Genomic DNA, 21,826 nt, shown 5'->3' on the forward strand with positions numbered 1-21,826 from the left:
CGGGGGAGGAATCCCCTTGAGGAACGAGTATGCGGTGCTGGCAGAAGCGCCAAAAAAAAAAAACGCAAAAGACGGAATGCCCAAAACTCTATCCCCCTGGATGACGACATGGCCGAGGAGAAGAGCAGATCATGTTAATGGAAAGCACAACGGTAGGCAAAAGCCTGGGAAACGTCAACCCGTTTTAGTTATGCAAAGTAATAGAGAATGCTATCGACGACAAACCCCTAGAGGCCCGCAGGCTTAGGGACGGGAAAATATTAGTGCGAACTAAATCCCTTACACAGGCGCAAAAGCTGGAGAAAATAAAAACATGCGTGTGTGGGGAAAGGGTACATGATAAGAGGCGACGACATAGTGTTATGGGGAAAAAAGGCTCTGCAGGAAGAGATAAGACGGCTTAAAGCGTCGTTGTCCTGCCCAAATTGCGAGGATCACAAGGAAGCAGCGACGAATTGGGAGGTTAAATACAAAGCCGCTGTTCTGGACAAAGAAAAGGTAAAAGACGAATACCGGCGGGAATTCGCGACATACGTGAAAAGCTTACGCATTCCGAACCGCAACCGTGTGCATTCGGACACGCTACCGGATTTCCCAATCAAATCGGTTATTGCACTAAAACAATTGGAGAAAGCGGCGGCGGCGGTTGACTGCAAAGTTACGGTGCTTTAGGTGCTCGCACCTCAAATACCAGGAGCACCCAACAACCCGAAGACCGTACATAGAGTGTTGTTCAGGAGCCTGTTCGCCCCAGATCTTGTAAATAGTGTTGTCTGGGAACGAAGCATTAGAGGGAAGTTACAATTAGTTAAGCACCCTAATATTGTATGTTTGTATATATACATTAATTTAGAATTAAGTAGTAGTTTAAGTAAAAATGAACTACGTTGTTTTTTAATTGTTAAATTGTGTGTGTTGTGTTAAATTGACGTGTTGTTGTCGCATAGTAGTTCAATTAGTCAAAAATTAGATGTTGGAAAATGATCAAATTAAACTTAAATATGGCTTTTTACCTGAATTCAGTGCATAAATGCATTTGGAAAATAATGAATATCATATAAAACACCAGTTAACGATGCAATATGCAATGTGCGCATCGGCTAAAAATGTTGCGAATATTTGGGGTTTTTGGGGTTTTTTGGGGTTTTGGGGTAATTTCGAAAAAGACAAGTCCCTCCGGCGTGGACGTAATTAAAAAAACCGTTTTTTTTTGGCGCCATTTGATTTTCACGGATCTGCATTTGGAAATTTTTGTGTTTTTGCCGAAAAAATCAATTGAAAATGCTGTCTTCCAGTCGAATCCGTACGAAAAAGGATAAGGTAAGTAACAAATAACTCAAAAAAGGCAAAATCCCCAATTAGTCCCGCTTTTCCACGCAGATTAAGGACCTGAATATTAGGATGCAACACACGGTTGATAAACTTAAGGAAGCAAATGCCGATAGGATGGCTTTGCAGGAAGAAATAAAACGCCTAAAAGAGTCGTTAACCTGCCCCAATTGCGAGGAATACAAGGAAGCAGCGACGAATTGGGAGCAAAAATACCACGCCGTGGTTCTAGAGAAGGAAAAACTGAAGGACCACTTCCGCCGGGATTTTGCCGCTTACGTGAAGCGCTTCCGCCGCCAGCAGCAACAGACAGAGGAAAAAGAGCTACCTGAGCTACCTCTTATTGATGTAAATCAATTAACTAAATTGGAGGAAACGGCGGCGGAGGCTCCAGGGGAATGTAGGATTGAGGTGTTAGAGGTGCTCCAACCAAAATTGAAAAAGGCAACCAACCCCAAGACCGTCCACAGAGCGGTGTTCCGGAGCTTGTTCGCTCCAGACATTATAAAAAATGTAGTCTGGGAGCGAAACATTAGTGGCAAGCTCCGGTTAGTTAAGAACCCCTATATTATAAGTTTGTACATAGATATTTGTCTAGATTTAAGTAGTAGTTTAAGTAGAATTGAACTCCGCTCCTTTTTAAAAAATAAGTTTAAGTATAAAAATACATAGTTAGGTTAGTTTAGTAGTTATTAAGTAAGTATAAGGTTAGGCTTAGGTTTTGTTTTAAGTAAGTGTTAAGCGTTTAGGTTAAGCTTTAAGTGTGTGACGAAATAAGGCTTCACGGCAGTGCGGATAGAACTCTACGCATAGGTTTGAGGATAGTTTCGATGTGTTGAAAGAATTAGCACTCACCAGTACAGGGAATACGACCCGTGTAATAGCGGAGTACACCGTAAATAGAACTTTTCATGCCCCTTCCCCATATCGTTGTTTTATAAACCAAGGGGAAGGCTTGCTTTGTATATGAAGAAGTATGTTATATCAAACAAGCCCAACGACAGTTGTATCTTAACTACTGATTTCGAGCTGGTGGGTATCGTTTCATTAAACCAACGAAAATTAGAATTATACGAAAAGTTAAACGTTTTAGGAGAAACTTTTTTAACAGAGAATAGGATTGATAGACAAAATATCCCAAATTTTCATATTAATACGTCCCCTAATATTTTGCCAACTTCGTTACGGGTATATTCTATTACAGACATTTATTGTAAAATGGCACATCTAACATTTGAAAAGGTACATTATTTCATACCTGTTTTGGAGTCGCTACCGACCGAAGAAGAAGTGTAAATGAAGATTGAAAAATAAAAAAAGAGGAAAAAATAAAAAAGGAATTTCTATAGCAAAGGCCTCTATAGCATAATGGAGTATGATTTTCATCATTTAGCAAGAGTGTGGGGCTTTCATTCAAATCATCGAACGCAACACCCACGTTTACCCTTTCAGGGAATATAAGTAAGTGGATTGAGTTGTTCAAGGACCACCGGGGAAGCAGGATGTTTCCCAGACCCTCGCTACTTCATCCAAAGAGGAATCATTGCTGCATCATATATGCATTTTGTTCATATCGTCTTCGATTACGAAAGGACTTTTGGCTTTGCTTGCTCGAGTCGAAGGAAGAAACTTACTAAACGAGCGCGGATGTGAGATGGACCTATGATCTGTTCGTTCCCGTTGTTGGTACTAGCCAAAAAGGCTATCCTTAATCTTTATTGCAGGAGAGCTTTCCTTGATGATGTCTGGAAGGAGTAATCTATCATTAAAAAATGCAACAACTTATCCTTGCTGTATCACGAACTCAGTTGACAGCTGACACCTACAGCACGCGGACGTGATTAAAGTGTTTTCTGAAGACGATAACGGAAGTAAAGGCGGTTCAGAAGGAGATGCGGATCGTAGACCACGGGGGAGGAATCCCCTTGAGGAACGAGTATGCGGTGCTGGCAGAAGCGCCAAAAAAAAAAAAACGCAAAAGACGGAATGCCCAAAACTCTATCCCCCTGGATGACGACATGGCCGAGGAGAAGAGCAGATCATGTTAATGGAAAGCACAACGGTAGGCAAAAGCCTGGGAAACGTCAACCCGTTTTAGTTATGCAAAGTAATAGAGAATGCTATCGACGACAAACCCCTAGAGGCCCGCAGGCTTAGGGACGGGAAAATATTAGTGCGAACTAAATCCCTTACACAGGCGCAAAAGCTGGAGAAAATAAAAACATGCGCGTGTGGGGAAAGGAGAAGAGAGAGATGAAAGTCACAGAATACCGCACGCTAAATGTTATGAAGGGGGCGATAAGAGACGACGACATAGTGTTCATGTCAGAGGAGGAGGGTTTGAGGGTCTAAGTACCCAGAAAGTCACTGAGTTCCAGATCCTTAAAAGAAAAGACAGCGTCGGAGGCCTGGTCAATACAAAAACGGCTATCATCAGATTTAAATTCCCGCGAGTACCGAGGAATGTAGATTTCGGGCTTTACCCGGTAAAAGTCGAAGTTTACATCCCAAGGCCAATGAGGTGCACAAAGTGCATGAATCTGGGACAAAAAAGAAAAACATTGCAAGAACGAAGAAACATGCGCAAAATGTAGCAAGAGAATGCATCCCGAAGAATGCACGGTGCGTGTCTTGCGGAGAAGCATACAGCACAGCACACCCTCGACAAAAGCTTCCCGGCCTTCCTGGACGAATGCGAAATTCAAAGGATAATAACTGAGAAGAAAGTGCCGTACCGCGTTGCCAGAGGGCTGAGGAGGGAGGTATGCCCAGCAATTCCAAGAAATTACACTAACAGGGCCACTTTCACCAGTGCTATTAAGAACACCCAACAGAACCGACCGACAGAAAACAGTAAACTAACAGTAAAACGAGATCACCAACAACAATAACTGCTACAGGTAGAAAAATTGCGCAATTGGCCGACATCTTTGTACGAAAAATGAACTAAAAAATCATGAAGCAGGAGATCATGTAGAAAAATTAAAAAAAATACGTTTTATGCGTTTTAACTAAAAATAAATTTGCTAAAAAGAAAGTCTCGCTTATATTTGATTTGAATAAAGACGAGATCATAAGAGTAGCCACACAAGAGGATGCCGACATCCTGTGTCTGCAGGAAACGTGGCAGAAACCAGTAGAAAGCATACAAATAAAAGGCTACAAGATAGTAAAGAGCTGTAGAGCAGACGGCTATGGTGGCAGTATAATAATCATCAAGGGCTGCTACAAGATAGGAAAGACAAACGTTACAGAAGCAAATAAGCAAATACAAGTGGCCACGGCCGATATCATAGACCTGGGCATGATCGTAATGTCTGTATACGTCAGTCAGAGAACGCCAATAGCCACATACAAGAACACAACACAATGAATCATAACAGATCTCAGAGTCGCGCCATTGTAAGAAAGTACTCGTGGAGGAGTTCAACGCCCACCACCAAAACATGGGGAAATACACAAGCAGACAGTAGGGGAGAACTGCTGCTAAAGGAGTTAAACGACACGGACTTCATGCTAATACATAATAAGGAGCCAACATTTATAAGCCCAGACCCGAACAATTCGACAATAGACCTAATGATAATAACCGCGACAATGTACCTGAAGTTCAAACCACAGGACAGTAAGCGCTATACAAATAGGAGGTAATGGCCACTGAGTAATTGTAACAGAGATCGAAGGATGTGGCAAAAAAACAAAAGACTGTGACATTAAATTCTAAGAGAATGGCCTGTGATATTTATAAAATGAATGTTTCGGAATGCTTTGAGCTGAACCGTTTTACCAAAGAAATTATGTCCGTAAGGAAAGCGAACACCAATACGATAACCGTCACCCCCAAAGCCTGCTGGGACGCAGAGGTTGAAAAGGCATATGAGAAAACGAGAATCCCTGATAAAACTACTCTGCCAGCAGGACCCTCGAAAACGAAGTCAACGCAAAAAGAAATCACGAGAGATTCAGATACCTAAAGAAGGTGAATAAAACAAGGAACTGAGAGAAGTGGTTGGAAAGAGTGGACGAGCAAAAGTCCAACAACGACTATGGCACCTCATTGCTAAATGCAAGGGCAGTAAGTTGAGAAACGGCAATACTAATGCAGTACACAGTAAATTGAAGAAAGCCAAAAAGTTCATGAAAATAGATTTCCCGGATGTTAGAAAGGCAAATCCAACCATGATCAGGCCACAAATCACCACGGAAGAGGAACCCGTAAACAAAAAAATGAAAAAGAATATTAGAGTCTATGGAGAATACGGCCCCAGGCATAGATGGGATAAACTACGACATGCTTAAGATGCTGCCCCAGAAAAGCAACTGCAGCTGCATCAGGGAGTAGAAGACCGGCCCGCCGGAGTGGCTCTACGCGTCGGAAACCAACATCGTCTCTGGCCCACAAGGCATACATTAATGCACTGCTCTCCCCACAGGGTGAACAAACCGCAAGGCCGACGATGAGTGAGCCGGAATGAGCACTGTTGCCTCCTAGCGATGCCGCAAGAACGATGAATCGCCCGCCACCGAAGCGTCTCCACCCGCTCTGCACTGCCCATTATCCTCCACCAGGCCAGCTAGTCTGGCAATTTTTCGAACTAGGCCTAAGATTAGGTTTAAGCACCGAGTCCCCCCGGTATAAGGGTTCCAGGGCAGGAGGAAATGCCTGTCAACTTTATTCTCCCTATATTCTCCTAATAAATACGGCTCCGCCCGTAAGGTACCAAAAAAAAAAAAGGCTTAAGATGTTGAATGGGGGCTACAGTGAGAGTGTAATCAAAGAACCGAATGAAAGCTGGAAGAGAGGGAAGCTAGGGAGAGTACTAAAAACCATAAAAATTGCGGCAATACCAAAGCGAGACAAAGATCCCCAAAATGCCAAAAATTACCGACTGATTTCACTTCTACCGACGCTAACGAAAATGATCAGTTCCGCAGTGCTAGAAATATTACAAGAATTCACAGAAAAACGTCATGTGATCCCAAGTTCCTCTTTCGGCGTCAGAAATAAAAAGTCAATACACACAGCCACAAACTTTTTGACCAATGAAGTCTATAAGAATAACCGAGGAGGCATAATTATAAGGATAATATTTGTTGACATAAAGAGTATTTACAATTATGTAAATGTAGAGAAATTAACGAGGATACTGCAGGCTATTATGGTGCCGGAAGCGGTAGTAAACTGGATCCACAGTCTCCTAACAAACAGGGTAATGGAAATCCAGATCGGAAAACAGAAAGTAACAAGGGTAGTAGCACACGGCCTCCCTCAAGGGGATGTGCTGTCCCCATCGGTTTTCAACATATATACCAATGAACTACACAAAGCTAATTAGCGCGGAAGAACAAGAATTATCCAATACGCAGATGATTTCACTATAATGGCCGCAGGCACAACCGAGTACATACAGGCAGAGTTGCTGGATTCTTTCACAAACACATCAAAGGGACTGGACATCGATGTGTACAGGGATAAAACAAAAGCTTAAGATATTTCCAAGAGAGGCAAAAGTTGACATCAGTTTCAATGGACAATCCATAGAAAGGGTATAAGATTATACGTTTCAGGACACAACAAATGGACCAGAAGCTCAAATTTCAAAAGCACGCCAACGTAGGCATTCAAAAAGCACAAAGGAAACTGGACCTAATGAAAATGATATGTAACCGCAAAAACAACATCAGGCCCGAAACTCAAATTCCCTTTTCCCCAGTGCTGTGCTTTAGTTATTGCGCGATTGAACTTTGCTCGGAATTCCGATTGCCATTGGTTTATACAATATGGCCTCTGCTATTTGCCATTCCTGTGCCTTCGGCATCGCCGAAGACGCTTCTGCCGTGATTTGTGGCGCGTACTGCGGATCGTCTTTCCACGAGAAATGCACTGGTCAGTCCCCATCCCACTGTCACGAGCTTTCAAAAAACGCACAATCGCTTTGGGCATGTGTGCTTTGCACCGATTTGTCGGAGAGGGTAAAATGCGAATGCAATCTGAGGTCTTCGTTGCTGGCCAATTGAACAGTGCTTCCAAGGTGATGGACCAGCTGAAAGCCGATATCATCGAGGAGATTAAGGGACTGACCTGTTGCTGCTGACGCTAGTGCCCGCCCGTTCCCGTTACATTGCCGCCCAATATCGCTCACCTGACCCATCGTCAATTCTGGTCACCAAGAACACTTCTACATTGGCTTGCGGTACTAACGATAATAAATAAAAAATATATCTCATTCAAAGTGGCTATACCCTTCTTACTTCGTGAGCGGGCACTTAACCCGAATACGTGGCCACGAGGTATTCTTTTTCGCGAATTTGTTCAATACAACGGATCCAATATGCGCCGCAGTGCAGTTTGGTCTGTACTCACCGGATGTGCACGTGCTTCCTTACGTGATGTATCCAACGCGGCGGTGTCTCCGGATTCTCCTGTACCGCCATCTAGCTGCTCTTCACGTTGCACTCTGACGTGCTACCACCAAAATGTTTCCTTCCAGCATAGTGGTGGCCTACCTGTCGTCCACACCAAGTCACATGGTTTTAACGTTCGACGATCCTCTTTGATGTGCTACTATAAATGAGCGCGGCCTTCGTTCCAAACGGAGTGCCTTTGCGTTGGCTATGGCTGTGTGACTGGGATTGTAGTCGTACTTACCTGAACGTAGCTTGACGAGTCTATCCCGTCTGCTTCGCTTGGCGACTATTACACGGAGTTCCGTTGTGACCGTCGTCCTTTACTAAGTGGGCGCTCGCGTGCTGGTGGTGTGGCCATCGCTGTTCGAAGCATGATACCCCAGTTTCCTGGTCTTCGCCGTCTACTGCTGCTGCCTACTTATGTGAAATGGTTCATTATCATGGATTGCATCAACGTAATACCATGCGGAATGCTCTTGATCAATTACTTGATTTGCTCCTCGTCGTCGATCACCGTGCATGCTGAAAGCCACTAACCTCAGAGGATCCGCACCACTCACCGTTGGACATCGATTGGATCTTTTGCGCTGCGGGTTTTCTAGGTTCTTACACTTTTCTGGCCCACTTTTCCAACAAGAACGACGGCTGGAGTTGCAATTGATGTTAATTTGCTGTTCTCACCTTTAAATTTATCACACAATTCTCAAAATTCACGAAAAAAGGTTAAAACGTAAAAATTTAGCCCTTTTTCAACAGCCGTGCGAGCCCTAACCTCAAAGCCGGTTTCCAGGAAATCACGAAAGCCATGAAACTACCGGGAAACCTTTCTTTTCAAAACGGACTTTCTATCCCGCTAACTCTTAGCGGAACTCAGGCTTGTGCGAACGAGAGGGCTTCGTCGTTTATATCTCTGCGGTTTCAGGAGTCAAAAGTACCGTCGATTCGCGCCGCGGAATTTTCGACTCCTGGATCTTGTTTACAGTCACAGAAGCAGTCGAGCAGAAGCGCAGTTCAAGCAGTTGAAGAGCGAAAGTCGAGCAACTAAAGCCCATCACAGACCGCAAGCGGCGCTTGCGGAGCGGACGGAACGGTTCACCGCGGATGAAGCGGCTAACACATACCGCCCTACAAACCAAATTTGAAATTTTGCAAGGCTGCATAGCGAACAAACCTGAATGGGGTGGTTTGTGGGCTATGCAGCCTTCGTGCCCCTATCATATACAGCAATGCTAGGTGGGTTATACAGCCTTCTGAAATTTCATGTAAAAATTTCAAATTGCATACTTTCAGGGGTTGTTTCGAGTAGTTGAAAAAATCGAAAAAAAACTTTCGACCGCCCATCCACCATTTTGGATCGCCGATCTTCTGCTTGTCTCACTCCCCCGTTCTAGGTCTGCTCTTTCGTCATCGTCGTAGGTCATGGTCATGGTTTGTCGCGGTATGTCTGTCGGTGATGTATGTGGATGAATGAATGTGTATGAAGTGGAATGATGTTAGGGAGATGATAGGATTTGGGACGGGAATTTCGAACATGCAACGCACCCTACAAACCACGATTCCTATGCTGAGTGTAGGAGTGAGTGCGACTTCCGATGAAACAGCGCTATACGAGCTCCAGATCGAGCAGTTTTGTGTATGAGCGCGAACGAGACGGCTGATGAGACGGCAATACTTTACCCTACAAACCACGATTCCTATGCTGAGTGTAGGAGTGAGTGCGACTTCCGATGAAACAGCGCTATACGAGCTCCAGATCGAGCAGTTTTGTGTATGAGCGCGAACGAGACGGCTGATGAGACGGCAATACTTTAAGTCGTTTTCGTCGTTTGAGTTTGAAATCTTCCCGAATTTTGTTCGATTGATCGAAATGTGAATCGAAACACACCGCGACACCGCGATTTGATTTGCCTTTTTTCGCATAAATCCGGCGATTTTCAATTAGAAAAATGCGTCAGATTGTCGTACGATAATGGTAGACCTTGTCGCGAACTAATTTGATCCGCTTTTCGGTCAACTTTAGCCGTTTAATCTATTGCACCGCGCCTGTTCGCATTCAAAGAAACAGCCGGCAGAACATGTATTTCGATGTTTCTAGCCCCAATTCTTCGCCAAAAAAGTTTGCATGATGTACATGTACAAATGATAAACATTTTGCCTCATTATCCAAGTGCATTTACTTGCATTTATACCACAAAACGGTGAGGAACAGAGCTGTTTTTCTTAACATAAAAAGGATGGGAATGGTGATCCGTTTCTTCGCACCGTTTTTCACGGCTGTACCGTGGCAGATGATGCCATGAAGTGCACAGATTACGTTACGAAAACGGCGATAGAAAAGATTCCCCACGGAAGCGCTACGCAGTGCTAAAAACGAAGCGCGATCTCAACCCACGGCAGCAAGGAAGGGCGATCGCGTCCCTTGCGTGGGCGAGAGATGGGAAAGGGGCGAAGATCTCTTCGCAACATTTGAACGGGTTAAAGTGATGCGGGAAAATGTCTTGCTTGTGCAGTTGTCCAATCAGAAGGGAACAACAAAACAGCAGCAGAACAATCGGCAACAGCATCCGGTGCCAAGCACGAAACGCAGAATGCACAACAAAGGACAACAATCTGCGCAGGATGTACGAACAATGGTGGAAGAGGGGTTTGCAGCGAGGAGGGCGTGTGCGCCAAGGTGTTTACTACGCGTTGGTGATAGTCACCGAAAAGGGCGCTGTCGATGCAGCCAACAACAGAAGAAAACGATCGCGAATTGGTGTTGTTTTGACGCAATTTGATAGGCGGAAAACATGCTCAAGAATGTCGGAGTTTTGCGCTCAAAACGGCATGTTTTGATGTCGCATATTCCTGGGAAAATTCACGATAGTTTGGGCTATATTCTTCGCTAGCTCTTCTATCTTTTCTGCGCAAGAAAGTGCACACAAAGTACACCAATCCAGATGCACTTTGCGCATAGCGATTGGTCAAAAGTTGTGTTGATTTGGTATCAAGGTATGATGCGTTTTAGGGTGCAATCGATTGTTCGTGTTGTGCGTGATGATCGTGTGCACGGTTGTGAATACGCACGTGAAGCGTGACACGCATTTTTTGATGAGCAAAATATTTGTTTTCCATTTCAATCAATGTGAATCATGATGATCATTCGAAGGCATGTTTGTGACATTGTGAACAATTCAAAATGTGTGAACTTTTTGTCGCAGCGCACGGTCTCGATTTCACGTATTGATGTATCGTTTGTGAACAGGTGATCATCAACAAAGAATTGATTCAGTGCGTTGCATGTTCGAAATTCCCGTCCCAAATCCTATCATCTCCTTAACATCATTCCACTTCATACACATTCATTCATCCACATACATCACCGACAGACATACCGCGACAAACCACGACCTACGACTACGACGATGACGAAAGAGCAGACCTAGAACGGGGGAGTGAGACAAGCAGAAGATGATCGGCGATCCCAAATGGTGTGGTTGGGGGGCGGTCGAAAGTTTTTTTTCGATTTTTTCAACTACTCGAAAAAACCCCTGAAAGTATGCAATTTGAAATTTTTACATGAAATTTCAGAAGGTGGCATAACCCAAAAACCAAGGTGGCATATGATAGGGGCACGAAGGTGCCATAAGAAACAAACCTCCCCAAAGAGGTTTGCTCCTTGTGCCACCTTGCAAAATTTCAAATTTGGCTTGTAGGGCACCGACAGACATACCGCGACAAACCACCCTACAAGCCAAATTTGAAATTTTGCAAGGTGGCATAAGAAGCAAACCTTTTTGGGGAGGTTTGTTTCTTATGGCACCTTCGTGCCCCTATCATATGCCACCTTGGTTTTTGGGTTATGCCACCTTCTGAAATTTCATGTAAAAATTTCAAATTGCATACTTTCAGAGGTTTTTTCGAGTAGTTGAAAAAATCGAAAAAAAATTTTCGACCGCCCATCCACCATTTTGGATCGCCGATCTTCTGCTTGTCTCACTCCCACCGTTCTAGGTCTGCTCTTTCGTCATCGTCGTAGTCGTAGGTCGTGGTTTGTCGCGGTATGTCTGTCGGTGATGTATGTGGGTGAATGAATCTGTATGAAGTGGAATGATGTTAGGGAGATGATAGGATTTGGGACGGGAATTTCGAACATGCAACGTTTTGAACCAATGCTTTGTTGATAATCACCTGTTCACAAACGCTACATCAATACGTGAAATCGAGACCGTGCGTTGTGACAAAAAGTTCACACATTTTGAATTGTTCACAATGTCACAAACATGCCTTCGAATGATCATCATGATTCACATTGATTGAAATGGAAAACAAACATTTTGCTCAACAAAAAATGCGTGTCACGCTTCACGTGCGTATTGGCAACCGCGCACACGATCATCAGGCTCAACACGAACAATAGATTGCACCCTGAAACGCATCATACCTTGATACCAAATCAACACAACTTTTGACCAATCGCTATGCGCAAAGTGCATCTGGGTTGTTGTACTTTGTGTGCACTTTCTTGTGCAGAAAAGATAGAAGAGCTAGCGAAGAATATAGCTCAAACTATCGTGAATTTTCCCAGGAATATGCGACATCAAAACATGCCGTTTTGAACGCAAAACTCCGACATTCTTGAACATGTTTTCCGCCTATCAAAATGCGGCAACACACGACCAATTCGCGATCGTTTTCTTCTGCTGTTGGCTGCATCGACAACGCCCTTTTCGGTGGCTATCACCAACGCGTAGTAAACACCTTGGTGCACACGCTCTCCTCGCTACAAACCCCTCATCCCCCCCATTGTTCGTACATCCTGCGCTGATTGTTGTCCTTTGTTCTGCATTCTGCGTTTCGTGCTTGGCACCGGATGCTGTTGCCGATTGTTCTGCTGCTGTTTTGTTGTTCTCTTCTGATTGGGCAACTGCACAAGCAAGCAAAAACATCCATTGGTTTTAGCCATTTTCCCCCTCCACTCTTAACCCTTTCAAATGTTGTGAAGATGGACATCTTCGCCCCTTTCCCAACTCTCGTCCACGCAAGAAACGCGCGCGTCTTTTCTTGCTGTCGTGGGCGGAGATCGCGCTGCGTTTTCAGCACTGCCTAGCTCTTCCAGGGCAGATCTTTTCTAACGCCGTTTTCATATCCTGGCCGGTGCATCGATGATGATCTGCTTCGTTACAGCCGTGGCAAACAGTGCGAAGAAACGGATCATCATACCCGTCTCTTTTATGTTAAGAAAAACAGCTCTGTTCCTCGCCGTTTTGTGCCAAATTGTGGCAGGTAATGCACTCGGATAATCAGGAAAAATGTTGTTGATTTGTAAATGTACATCATGCAATCCTTTTTGACGAAGAAATGGGGCTAGAAACATCGAAAAATGCATGTTCTTGCGGCTGTTTCATTGAATGCGAACAGCCGCAGTGCAATAGATTAAACGGCTAAAGTTGACCGAAAAGCAGATCAAATTAGTTCGCGACAAGGTCTACCATTATCGTACGACAATCAGACGCATTTTTCTAATTGAAAATCGCCGGATTTATGCGAAAAAAGGCAAATCAAATCGCGGTGTCGCGGTGTGTTTCGATTCACATTTCGATCAATCGAACAAAATTCGGGAAGATTTCAAACTCAAACGACGAAAACGACCTAAAGTATTGCCGTCTCATCAGCCGTCTCGTTCGCGCTCATACACAAAACTGCTCGATCTGGAGCTCGTATAGCGCTGTTTCATCGGAAGTCGCACTCACTCCTACACTCAGCATAGGAATCGTGGTTTGTAGGGCACGACCTACGACGATGACGAAAGAGCAGACTAGAACGGGGGGAGTGAGACAAGCAGAAGATCGGCGATCCAAAATGGTGGATGGGGGCGGTCGAAAGTTTTTTTTCGATAATTTCAACTACTCGAAACAACCCCTGAAAGTATGCAATTTGAAATTTTTACATGAAATTTCAGAAGGCTGTATAACCCACCTAGCATTGCTGTATATGATAGGGGCACGAAGGCTGCATAGCCCACAAACCACCCATTCAGGTTTGTTCGCTATGCAGCCTTGCAAAATTTCAAATTTGGTTTGTAGGGTAGGGATGTAGCACACCCTACAAACCAAATTTGAAATTTTGCAAGGCTGCATAGCGAACAAACCTGAATGGGGTGGTTTGTGGGCTATGCAGCCTTCGTGCCCCTATCATATACAGCAATGCTAGGTGGGTTATACAGCCTTCTGAAATTTCATGTAAAAATTTCAAGTTGCATACTTTCAGGGGTTGTTTCGAGTAGTTGAAAAAATCGAAAAAAAACTTTCGACCGCCCATCCACCATTTTGGATCGCCGATCTTCTGCTTGTCTCACTCCCCCCGTTCTAGGTCTGCTCTTTCGTCATCGTCGTAGTCGTAGGTCGTGGTTTGTCGCGGTATGTCTGTCGGTGATGTATGTGGGTGAATGAATCTGTATGAAGTGGAATGATGTTAGAGAGATGATAGGATTTGGGACGGGAATTTCGAACATGCAACGTTTTGAACCAATGCTTTGTTGATAATCACCTGTTCACAAACGCTACATCAATACGTGAAATCGAGACCGTGCGCTGTGACAAAAAGTTCATACATTTTGAATTGTTCACAATGTCACAAATGTATCTTCGAATGATCATCATGATTCACATTGATTGAAATGGAAAACAAACATTTGCTCAACAAAAAATGCGTGTCACGCTTCACGTGCGTATTGGCAACCGCGCACACGATCATCAGGCTCAACACGAACAATCGATGGCACCCTAAAACGCATCATACCTTGATACCAAATCAACACAACTTTTGACCAATCGCTATGCGCAAAGTGCATCTGGAGTGGTGTACTTTGTGTGCACTTTTTCGCGCAGCAATGATAGAAGAGCTGGCGAAGAATATAGCACAAACTATCGTGGGTTTTCCCAGGAATATGCGACGTTAAAACATGCCGTTTTGAGCACAAAACTCAACCATTCTTGAGCATGTTTTCCGCTTATCAAATTGCGCCAAAACAACACCAATTCGCGATCGTTTTCTTCTGCTGTTGGCTGCATCGACAGCGCCCTTTTCGGTTGCTATTATAAACGCGTAGTAAACACCTTGGCGCACACGCCCTCCTCGCTGCAAACCCCTCCTCCACAATTGTTCGTACATCCAGATTGTTGTCCTTTGTTGTGCATTCTGCGTTTCGTGCTTGGCAGCGGATGCTGTTGCCGATTGTTCTGCTGCTGTTTTGTTGTTCTCTTCTGATTGGACAACTGCACAAGCAAGACATTTTCCCGCATCACTTTAACCCGTTCAAATGTTGCGAAGAGATCTTCGCCCCTTTCCCATCTCTCGCCCACGCAAGGGACGCGATCGCCCTTTCTTGCTGGCGTGGGCCAACATCGCGCTTCGTTTTTAGCACTGCGTAGCGCTTCCGTGGGGAATCTTTTCTATCGCCGTTTTCGTAACCTAATCTGTGCACTTCATGGCATCATCTTCCTCGGTACAGCCGTGAAAAACGGTGCGAAGAAACGGATCACCATTCCTATCCTTTTTATGTTAAGAAAAACAGCTCTGTTCCTCGCTGTTTTGTAGTATAAATGCAAGTAAATGCACTTGGGTAATGAGGCAAAATGTTTATGATTTGTGCATGTACATCATGCAAACTTTTTTGGCGAAGAATTGGGGCTAGAAACATCGAAAAATACATGTTCTGCCGGCTGTTTCTTTGATTGCGAACAGCCGCGGTGCAATAGATTAAACGGCTAAAATTGACCGAAAAGCAGATCAAATTAGCTCGCGACAAGGTCTACCATTATCGTACGACAATCAGACGCATTTTTCTAATTGAAAATCGCCGGATTTATGCGAAAAAAAGCAAATCAAATCGCGGAGTCGCGGTGTGTTTCGAATCCCATTTCGATCAATCGAACAAAATTCGGCAAGATTTCAAACTCAAACGACGAAAATGACCAAAAGTATTGCCATCTCATCAGCCGCCTCGTTCGCGCTCATGTATAAAACTGCTCGATCTGGAGCTCGTATAGCGCTGTTTCATCGGAAGTCGCACTCACTCCTACACTCAGCATAGGAATCGTGGTTTGTAGGGCATCATGTCGTGGTGTCGGTATTGCGAGTGTCTTGCTTGACTCCGATTTCTGTCTTGGAAACGAGACTCAGCTGTCTTGTACTCAAAGCTACCAGACTGGGAGTCTGCCAAACAAGACTTCGATTTAAGATTACCGTAACAGTTTTTTATTTAGCAGACTGGCGGTTGATTGGAGGAATTTAATGGAATTAATCAATAACCTATTACCAGTAATCGATTATGTTCAATTGTACGAAATGGCACATTTTCTGAGAACCATGTAATGGGCTTAAACCTCAGCATTTGCTTTCGTGACGATCGATTTCCTGAATAAAAATGCATCAGAGATTGAGAATAATTGAACAAATATTGTACGATTGAAAACATTTTTTTGATGAATTAAAACACGTTAACGGTAAGGAAACTCAAGCTGCGCGCAATTGTTTACATACAAAGTTGGGATTTTGACGGCTTTTGACAGCCAAATGAACACTTGTTCATTCAAATATTCATGCGACTCTCGCAATACCGATTTTAGACAACCAAGACTCCGCGGTTTTTGCCAGACAAGACTGGTCGAGTCTTGTCTTGGAAACGAGACAAGACACTCGCAATAGGGGCCTACCTTCTTCTTCTTCTTCTTATCCGGCGCTACAACCGACGAGCGGTCTTGGCCTGCCACAAAAGATTCCTCCACCGCTCGCGATCGAGCGCCGTCGTCCTCCAAGTCGTTAGTCCTGTTATTCTGGCGTCAATGTCGATACCGTCGCTCCATCTCGATTTGGGCCTACCACGCCCTCTCTGTCCATCCGGAAGGCCTAAGAAGACTTTACGGGCTGGGTCGTCGTCTGCCATTCTCATGACATAACCCAGCTCACCGCAGCCGGGCGAGTCTCATGCGCTGCGCGACAGTGAGATCGTCATACAACGCGTATAACTCCGCGTTGTATCGGCTTCTCCTTCGTCCCTCCTCACACACGGGGCCAAATATCCTTCTGAGAACTCTCCTCTCGAACGCGGATAAGAGGGCTTCGTCCGTTCTGGACAGTGTCCAAGTCTCAGAGGCGTATGTGAGCACCGGTACTATATACGTTGTATATAGTCCCAGCTTCGTCCTTCTCGACAGATTTCTCGAGTGAATTAAACTGCGTCCAAACGAGCAACAAAGTTATCGCGATAACTTTTGCTCAATTTGAGCAAAAGTTATCGCGATAACTTTCTCGCCCTACTGTTTACATACGATTTGACAGCTCCAAAAGAAGTTCTCGCTCGTTCTCCCTTGCTCGCTTGCTAGACGTGCATTGCAGTTATCGCGATAACTTCTCGCCGGATTTGTATGGGATGACGTTTAATTTAGAAGTTCTCGTCGAGAAGTTCTCCAACATTCGTCGTCGTTTGGACACAGTTTTAGTTTCCGCAGGCTAAAGTATGACCGGTTGGCTGCTAGCACCCTAGCGCGAATCTCTTGTGTTATGTTATTGTCGGTGCTAACTCTTGACCCTAAGTAGGTGAAGTTCTCGACGACTTCGAACTTTTTGTCACCTATTAGTACGTCACCCCCAAGCATATTAGGCATAATAGCTTGTCGGGCCGCTGACGGTGCCACCATGAATTTGGTCTTTGCCTCGTTGACGCGTAATTATCTAAGCTTTATAGTGCCGTCCTCCTCGATTTTCATTAGCATTATGAAGGATTGTTTCTGTGGAAACATAAGAATGTATCGCAAGAATGATAACTGGATGTTGAAGTTATAAATAATAAATTTTTAAATAAGTTAAAATACATTTTTGCACTCCTAATAAACAGAAAACAATTTATGCGCTAAACTGGCCTGGTCAACAAAACGTTGTCATGCTTTGACAAGCACGCCGAAAAATAATGTCTCCCTATTTTCTAATGTTGTATTAGTATAGTTATAACAGGTTAGTGGATAAGTAGTAAGAGTATAAGAGCAGTACTCTTAGCTAAAAGGAAGCAGACGTATGACTGTATATTAGAAATAGTCTATAACTTTGGTCTACTTGTTTGACGCCCTGGTGGTGCAAGTAGCTTGATGGCACCAGAGCAGAATTCTTAAGCACCAATAGGAGCTAACAGATGAAGCAAAACAGATGAAGCAAAACAAACCGGAAGGCTGTTCACCGGACTGCCAAGAAAGCTGTGACAAGGGAGACCGCGGTGACCAAAAGGGTCGACTACCCGAAAGTAACCCGAAAGCCAGAGGAATTTATAGGGCGTACAAGGAATATTAACAAATGAACAAGGACCGCTGACGATAAAAACGGGCACATAACGCTGCATAGCCTCGTGGCGAGTGGGAATCGTTAACTGGACACAGTCGAACCAACGAGACTAAAGGAAAGTGCGCAGTTTTGGTCTTGCGCGAATCGCTGCATCGTTGCATCTGTTATGCTTAATAAGCATAACATCTCCGCAATCCAATATCATCTCGCCGCTACATCGCATCAGCATACAACATGCGACACTAGATTCCTTTCCCTATTATATCCGAACCCCTCCATATGTATGTTATAAATAAGTCAGTGTTAAGACAGGTTAATTATTTGATCTCCTTCACACGTGTGCATAATGAATGTTCTCGTGTTGTTAACACCGCAATTTCCCGCTGAGATAGGATACGTGATCTTTTAGTGATTCTTAACGCTAGCTTTAAATTCAACGACCGTCTTAGCGAAAGCCAACAGTAGTCATCTTTGGCTTGTTCGGCATATCACAACGATCCAATGTTCCTGAAAGCTGTTTTTTGCAGCATTCAGTGCTTGATTACGGCTCTATTATTTGGTGTCCTATAATCGATTAGCAACTGCAATCCAGCAACGATTAGAGACTGCAAGGCGGGCTTCATCAGCTGAATTTTTGACAAACATTCGGTCAGCACCTTCACCATCCCTCAGCAGATCGTCAACCAGTCAAAATCGATCCGGCTTATCTCTTTTAGGCGATGAAGGCTTCAGCGGAGCAATCGTAAGCGAATCGGCGGTGCAGCAAGGTTCGTGCAAGATGGGAGCAACTGGTCTGTGCAATAGCAGTGATGGGATGCATAATCACGGGCCCTATTCTGGCGGTAAGGACGAAGGTTCATCGATGCATTCCAAGCGGCATCTTGCTCTGATGCGATTCAGAGCAGGCCACTGCAAATCAGCAAATGAAAGATTGAACCCTGGAGCAATTTGATTAATGTGTCGCATCAAGAGGCCCAACGCCAGCGAGACTCGAGGGCATGTTGCAAATTTGTGCTCCAGGGTCTACGATTGTACAGAAGGTACAGTGGGGAGAAGTGGTTCTTCCTATTCGGTACCCTACAAACCACGATTCCTATGCTGAGTGTAGGAATGAGTGCGACTTCCGATGAAACAGCGCTATACGAGCTCCAGATCGAGCAGTTTTGAGTATGAGCGCGAACGAGACGGCTGATGAGACGGCAATACTTTAGGTCGTTTTCGTCGTTTGAGTTTGAAATCTTGCCGAATTTTGTTCGATTGATCGAAATGTGAATCGAAACACACCGCGACACCGCGATTTGATTTGCCTTTTTTCGCATAAATCCGGTGATTTTCAATTAGAAAAATGCGTCTGATTGTCGTACGATAATGGTAGACCTTGTCGCGAACTAATTTGATCTGCTTTTCGGTCAATTTTAGCCGTTTAATCTATTGCACCGCGGCTGTTCGCATTCAAAGAAACAGCCGGCAGAACATATATTTTTCGATGTTTCTAGCCCCAATTCTTCGCCAAAAAAGATTGCATGATGTACATGCACAAATCATAAACATTTTGCCTCATTACCCAAGTGCATTTACTTGCATTTATACCACAAAACAGCGAGGAACAGAGCTGTTATTCTTAACATAAAAAGGATGGGAATGATGATCCGTTTCTTCGCACCGTTTTCCACGGTGGTAACGAGGCAGATGATGCCATGAAGTCCACAGATTACGTTACGAAAACGGCGATAGAAAAGATTCCCCACGGAAGAAAGAGTGATGAAAACGCAGCGCGATGTTGGCCCACGCCAGCAAGAAAGGATGATCGCGTCCCTTGCGTAGGCGAGAGATGGGAAAGGTGCGAAGATCTCTTCGCAACATTTGAACGGGTTAAAGTGATGCGGGAAAATGTCTTGCTTGTGCAGTTGTCCAATCAGAAGAGAACAACAAAACAGCAGCAGAACAATCGGCAACAGCATCCGCTGCCAAGCACGAAACGTAGAATGCACAATAAAGGACAACAATCTGCGCAGGATGTATGAACAATAGGGGAGGAGGGGTTTGCAGCGAGGAGGGCGTGGGCGCCAAGGTGTTTACTACGCGTTTATAATAGCAACCGAAAAGGGCGCTGTCGATGCAGCCAACAGCAGAAGAAAACGATCGCGAATTGGTGTTGTTTTGGCGCAATTTGATAAGCGGAAAACATGCTCAAGAATGGTTGAGTTTTGTGCTCAAAACGGCATGTTTTAACGTCGCATATTCCTGGGAAAACCCACGATAGTTTGTGCTATATTCTTCGCCAGCTCTTCTATCATTGCTGCGCGAAAAAGTGCACACAAAGTACACCACTCCAGATGCACTTTGCGCATAGCGATTGGTCAAAAGTTGTGTTGATTTGGTATCAAGGTATGATGCGTTTTAGGGTGCAATCGATTGTCCGTGTTGAGCCTGATGATCGTGTGCGCGGTTGCCAATACGCACGTGAAGCGTGACACGCATTTTTTGTTGAGCAAATGTTTGTTTTCCATTTCAATCAATGTGAATCATGATGATCATTCGAAGGCATGTTTGTGACATTGTGAACAATTCAAAATGTGTGAACTTTTTGTCACAACGCACGGTCTCGATTTCACGTATAGATGTAGCGTTTGTGAACAGGTGATTATCAACAAAGCATTGGTTCAAAACGTTGCATGTTCGAAATTCCCGTCCCAAATCCTATCATCTCCCTAACATCATTCCACTTCATACACATTCATTCATCCACATACATCACCGACAGACATACCGCGACAAACCATGACCATGACCTACGACGATGACGAAAGAGCAGACCTAGAACGGGGGAGTGAGACAAGCAGAAGATGATCGGCGATCCAAAATGGTGGATGGGGGCGGTCGAAAGTTTTTTTTCGATTTTTTCAACTACTCGAAACAACCCCTGAAAGTATGCAATTTGAAATTTTTACATGAAATTTCAGAAGGCTGTATAACCCACCTAGCATTGCTGTATATGATAGGGGCACGAAGGCTGCATAGCCCACAAACCACCCCATTCAGGTTTGTTCGCTATGCAGCCTTGCAAAATTTCAAATTTGGTTTGTAGGGTATAGATGATTTGCGGTGATGATTTTGCCGTTTCGACAGTCGACGAGAGGCGTCTACCCTACAAACCAAATTTGAAATTTTGCAAGGCTGCATAGCGAACAAACCTGAATGGGTGGTTTGTGGGCTATGCAGCCTTCGTGCCCCTATCATATACAGCAATGCTAGGTGGGTTATACAGCCTTCTGAAATTTCATGTAAAAATTTCAAATTGCATACTTTCAGGGGTTGTTTCGAGTAGTTGAAAAAATCGAAAAAAAACTTTCGACCGCCCCCATTCCACCATTTTGGATCGCCGATCTTCTGCTTGTCTCACTCCCCCCGTTCTAGGTCTGCTCTTTCGTCATCGTCGTAATCGTAGGTCGTGGTTTGGCGCGGTATGTCTGTCGGTGATGTATGTAGATGAATGAATGTGTATGAAGTGGAATGATGTTAGGGAGATGATAGGATTTGGGACGGGAATTTCGAACATGCAACGTTTTGAACCAATGCTTTGTTGATAATCACCTGTTCACAAACGCTACATCTATACATGAAATCGAGACCGTACGTTGTGACAAAAAGTTCACACATTTTGAATTGTTCACAATGTCACAAACATGCCTTCGAATGATCATCATGATTCACATTGATTGAAATGGAAAACAAACATTTTGCTCAACAAAAAATGCGTGTCACGCTTCACGTG

This window comes from Anopheles darlingi, chromosome 2 (assembly GCF_943734745.1).
Source record: "Anopheles darlingi chromosome 2, idAnoDarlMG_H_01, whole genome shotgun sequence".
Classification (NCBI taxonomy): Eukaryota; Metazoa; Arthropoda; class Insecta; order Diptera; family Culicidae; genus Anopheles; species Anopheles darlingi.